Here is a 6,000-nt window from a genome sequence, read left to right as displayed (position 1 = left end):
CCTTTCCGGATATTCCTTGGCCTTTCACTCACGTTGGCGACTCTCACAGGAATTACATCCTTAGAAAGGTCCACAAGCGTAGATGCTACCAGCACTCCTTTTAGGCTATTGCTTAGGTTAGGGTATTCAATGAGTCCAAATCGAAAACTATTGCTTTCTTCAAGGGAGCCAGGTATTAATGATTCTGACCTTGAGGGAATCGATAAATCGGTTTGGGCTATTATTTGATGAGCGGATTTTACATCACTTTCTGCAGGGAAAACGGCTATGTCTTCTCTCATCGAGTGCAGCTCATTAGTCTTGAAGTCGAGAGTGAAGTCATATTTCTTCAAAAAGTCCAATCCGAGAATGAAGGGGTCCGTGATATTAGCGACGAATGCCGTATGATGGTAGGTGGCATTCCCAAACACTATTTCCAAGTCCACTTTACCGTCAATCTCGATCTTGTCACCTGTCACAGTCTGGAGACTTACGCGTGGCGATGTCCACAGCAGCTTCAATCCAAATTCACGAGCCACATCTGTCCTAATGATTGTCACATTGGCTCCAGTGTCGACAATCAGTCTGCAGGGGTTCCCATTTACATGTGCGTAAATGAAAAGTCCATCACTGCCACTACTAGAAGAGGAAATCTGCAGAGCTCTAGTGGTGGTGATTTCCTTCCCTCGCGTAGCTTGGCGAGCCGGACAACTCCTTCGCAGGTGTCCTTCACTACCGCATTTCCAGCACTTCTGCTCTTGTTTCTTTTGGGCTGTTATGCTGCTCAGATGTCTTGTCAAGTCACCGAGTTGTCTCTCAAGTTCAGCGAGGTGGGACGACCTGGAATCAGACTCATCAGCTTCCTGAGTCCGGATTAGATGGCGATCCACACGGGTTGCTTCTTGGGCGGCCTCGTATCTCATCGCATACACAACGGCAGAATTCAGGTCTTTGACATTCGCCATCCGTAGAGCTTTCTGGATTTCCGGATCTCGAACCCCGTCGATGTAGTAGTTGAGTGCCAGGTTGTCTCGAACATCCGCAGGGCAGTCGTAAAAAGCAAGATGAGACAGTCTCTCGATGTCCGTCGCAAACTCTTGCAGGGTTTCCCCAGTTTTCTGGAAAAGGGACTTCAACTGGAGTCGGCTGAAATCTTTCCGGCACTTCTCACCGAAGCGAAGCTCCAACGCAGCTGTGAGGGCGGCGAAATCCAGGCACTGGCTGTCCGGAAGGGTCTGAAGAATGTCCGCTGCGTCACCTCTCAGGGATGCTGCAAGATGGCAGACCTTGGTAGCAGAGTCCCATCCGTTCGCTTCCGCCACTATCATGAATTGGGTCTTGTATACCTGCCACGAACTTTTCCCATCAAATGTGGCCAGTTTAATGGACGGTCGAGCAACAGATGTGGGAGCGCCAAACTGTACAGAGCTGCTTTCCGCGGTCGCCAATCTCCGTTCCATGTCTTTAATTATTTCTTCCTTAAATGAAGTAAATTTCTTGTCTTCTTCTTCCAACTTATTTTCCACACTGGCGATACGCTCTTCCACAGTATCAAATTTTTCTTCCAGAGCATCAACTTTATCTCCCATGGCGGTTAGTTGATTCTCCATCATGGTTTTCATCGACGTTAGGTCACTTTTTATTTCATTTTGACTTGTAGTAATTTTAGCAGTTAAATCACTATTTAACTGTTCCTGGTTAGTCGCCAATTCATTTTTTAATTGTTCTTGATTAGCCGCCATGTCATTTTTTAATTGTTCTTGATTTGCAGTAAAACTTGCAGTCAAATCACTTTCTAATTGTTCTTGATTAGCCGCCATATTTTCAGTCTGGTCGCTTTTCACAGCATTAATTGCTTCCAGAAGTTGTTTTAATTGGTCATCCATTGCGCGAGTAATCACCATAAAAACAAAGTCTATAAATTCAAACAGTCTTTATGAAAAAATGTCCAAAGTCTCACTTACTCCAAGAAAGTCCAGAAGAAGCCCCACGTTGGGCGCCAAATTGTAACGGATTCGGTGCGACTTCCACTTTCTTGAAATGAAGACACAGTTCTTGATAAAAACACAGGAAATTTATTTACACTATGTACAGGAAAGATCTTCAACAACTGCTAAATTATTCATCAGCAATTAAACAATTATCACACAACACCGTAAACTCAACGTTTACACACGTATTTACTTCCAAATACGAAAACAACACAGCGAAATGCCTCGCTATAAACAGAGCAAAAAATGCTCTCCGTTCGAAATCTGAATCGAAACTGAACTATTTATCCATCGCTAACGGCTTATATATACCGAAAAGAAATCTCTCAAATATTCCAGAAAATGCTACGACGTTCTACAACTACACTTCCATCGATAAAATCAGTGAATGAAATAAGAAAAAAAAGAATAGGGGGTTGTATACTTGAGCCATATGTTAAGGGGTTGTATACTCATTACGGGAAACTATTTACAGGTTACGTTACTACAATAATTACTATTTACAGGATTTGTAACAGTATTGATATGACAGGATAATATCAAGATGTTGTCATGACAGCATGAAATCAAGGTCTAGGCAAGATGATCTTGCTTTTGTAATATTGCATACGTATTGATATGACAGGAAAATGTCAGGATACATTGACATGACAGTATGAAATCAGCACGTTTTCAAGGTGATTTATCCATTTATTTATTTGTGTTATTTTCACTTTAAACTGGAGACATTTCATTCTTTAATTATTTCTGTTATTCTTCAAGATTGTTTTCTAGCCTGAGAATATTTTCTTAAAGCTGACATCTGATCGGAAATTCATATAAAGGTATTAATAGTACTCGCAATTTAATTTAAAAAATGAAAGTTTCTTCGTTTTGCGTAATACTCGACTTATTTTTTAAATTCATGCTTCTAATTGTATTATAAAGACATAAAATGCCTAGTTAGGAATAATTGCGGAAGTTTTTATAGCATATTTAAGAGTAAAGATAGCAAAATAATAAATAAATAAATAAATAAATACAATAAAGTACATTTTCAAATGGATGTCAGCATTGAAAATATCCCATGGACAAAACATATGAATTTATCTTAAAGAATAACATAAATAACCATTGAATAAAATTAATCTTACGTGAGATTGAAGTGATAATACGAAATTCTGGGCTTCATGTCCTTTGTTTCAAAGTCTAGGGACGAAAAAAGTTATTTTCGGCCATTTCTAACATTGATTGCGCATCGTTTGCGATATGACTTGTTTAGTACTATATTAATAAACAAATGCAGTTATGAGTCATTCATAAGTTTTTCCTAAAACAATATCATTCCCCACTAATAACTAAGCAACCAACTTAACGAAGCCTAAAAGAATGCAACGCCACGTGCAACTCCTCTGAATCGACTGAATCAAAGGTCGAAGCAAGAAGATGTGCCAGCAATGCAAGGGACGCTGGGTAGAAAGAACTGTGCGCATGCGCAAGTATCAACGAAGGTCCACCTGTTCTATTGTGTACTAATTACCTTGACGGCGACAGCATGAAATCAATATCATCTTGACGGCGTCAACATGTATGCAATGTTGTTATTGTAAGGTAATATCAGTATTGATATTTTAAGATGTATGCAATGTTGCATACGTGTTGTTATTGTAATATTGCTTTTTAATCTTTATGCAAGCTTTATGCAGTATGAAACACGTCAATATTGACGCCGTCAGTATAATATCAAGATCTGTCAAGGTTGATGCAAGAAATTTTGCTAGTAGGGAAGTACCACACACTACTTGAAACGAACTTAGAACATCTCAGTTTTCTGTTTATGATTGAACACACAGAGAGTGACATTCTTGTTGAATAAAAAAGAGTAAATTACCAAAATAACCAAAACTGCCTACAATTCATTAAATTTTTAATAAAATAGTACATTTTAAATTGGCTCGCTCAACCTAAAAAATCGATAAAAACTGCCGTGTGTCAAGCAAGTGTTCTACTTCATATCCAGCTCAAACGCTTTGGCAAATTCATGTGGTGACATTAATTTCATAATTGAATTGACATTTTTTTTACAATTTTTAACTAATAAATATTTGGCAGAAAATGATAACAAATCGTTTTTCCTTAAATCTAAATGTTATTACGAGATACTGCCAGCAAGCATTGAAAGTTCTATAATTTATAAGCATTTTATTTCCTCTGCATCTCCTTTCAAAAAAACAAAAATTTGACACTGTAAATACTTACCTTGCATAAAGAGAAGATTTAATTTGGAGTTTTATAGCTTGAAGGAATATTAAAAACGATACATAAGTCACTTTTTGTCAATGATCGGCAAAAATAAAAGCCCTAACATTAAAACATAAGTTAAAATGGGTTTTAATATCAAGTCACATTTATTAAAAAAAAAAAATTCTGCAACATACAGCATTTATAATACAAATCACATGTTAAGACATCCTCACGTACATCACAAGTGTGTGTTTTGTTTACTTCCACTCGTCGCCAAGCACGAAATTGATCGCGCCAAACCGAATACAGAGATCTATCGTTAAAAAAATTTAATTTACACAATTTAAACTTTTGCCTTGTCTTAAAGTGTTGGTTTTCAATAACGTTGTGATTGGAATAATCGATTTAACAGGAAAACTAACTATAAAAGACCGAAATAAAGTGTCAGAAGGGAATTTTAGCACACCGGAACACATGTTCTTGATATAATTACGCATTAGGTAAAGAAATAGGAATGGACTCACTCAAGTAAAGCTACATACGTATAATTTGAACATTGTAGAACAGTAATATGAGCATTAAAATCTTGGACTCACCTTTAATTTTCCAGATTCTGGGTTTTTCCACAGCACTGTCAAACGCTCCATGTTAATCCTACGGGAGAAGAAGAAACACTGCTTCAGGCGGTCTTCGACCAATAGGAAAATGATGCCGCGTTGTCGCAACTCTGAAAACTACGTTTTCATATAGGGACTCTAGGTGCATTCGGAAACGCGGATCGGTCGGCTCGGTGCGGTTCGGAAACACTGCGGTTGTTTTCTGGCGGTCGACTTGGGTAGCAACCTGTGGCACCGCTGTCTGGAAGCGGTTAGCGAGATCACAAACGTCACAAAGTCTGTGTTGGCCAATCCGGTCGTGTCTCATGTTTTGATCGTAACGCACGTGACTTGCCTATTATGGAAGTTATGCGTTGATTCGAGTGTCGTTTGCTGCTGAACTAGAACTACCGCGGTTTAACCACGAGCGTTCGGAAACACAGCTGTTCTACCGGAATTCCTAGAGAAATTCCAAATACGTCATAACCACACCGGACTAACCGGTGGATCGTTTCCGAACGCAACCTTTCTCTTTCGGAGCTCCTCACGCGAAAACATTAAAGACTGCGTTCGCATACTTGATCGGTAGCTACCGATCGGTTGATCTACTGGAGTTGTTATCATGTGATCAACCAACCGGTAGCTACCGGATGAGGTATGCAAACGCAGTCGAAGAAAAGTTTTGTATTTTATGAAGGAGAAAAAAACATGACAAAAGAAACATAATTTTTGGGACTCGATATTTTATGATTACAAACCATTGCAAACTTATTATGAAGAAGAATCGGCTTGCTATTCCTGATATGACTGCATTCTGCTTTTAATGTTATTTCGTATTGCTTTAGAAGCACAAATTTGATAGAAAGAGTCCTTAATTTTTAAGAAAAAGCATAAAAACGCACTGTTAATATATTTTGCAATTGTTTTGTTGATAAAAAAAACCAAACAAACAAACAAAAAAAAAAGGTCATTAATAACTTTACGGTTGTCCCGTTAACTTCTGCTGGGTGAGTAGTTCGTGTATTCAGGAAGTGGACTTTCGTGTTTATTTATTTTCGATGTTAACAGCTTTGGGCGCTTTGAAGTTGACCTGTAGTTTTAATGCCACTCTTGTAATGAAGTAATCGCGTCTGTAAGTAAAATTCTATAAAAACAGGGTGAAATTTCTTGTTGTGAAACGGTAAAATTTTCCTAATTGGTTTTAGCAGTGA

General features: G+C 38.3%; 1 protein-coding gene across 1 annotated transcript in view; it reads left to right on the top strand.

Annotated features, from left to right (window-relative positions):
- Nucleotides 1–5,799: 5,799 nt before the first annotated feature.
- LOC129225126 (membralin-like) overlaps nt 5,800–6,000 on the top strand; it is a 75,291-nt gene continuing 75,090 nt past the window's right edge. The window contains exon 1 of the mRNA XM_054859688.1: nt 5,800–5,921. The gene's annotated coding sequence lies outside the window, so the exon portion shown is untranslated. The remainder of the gene's footprint in view (nt 5,922–6,000) is intronic.

The sequence above is a fragment of the Uloborus diversus genome, chromosome 6, assembly GCF_026930045.1.
Source record: "Uloborus diversus isolate 005 chromosome 6, Udiv.v.3.1, whole genome shotgun sequence".
NCBI classification, from domain to species: Eukaryota; Metazoa; Arthropoda; class Arachnida; order Araneae; family Uloboridae; genus Uloborus; species Uloborus diversus.
This window is presented reverse-complemented; position numbering and strand designations above follow the sequence as displayed.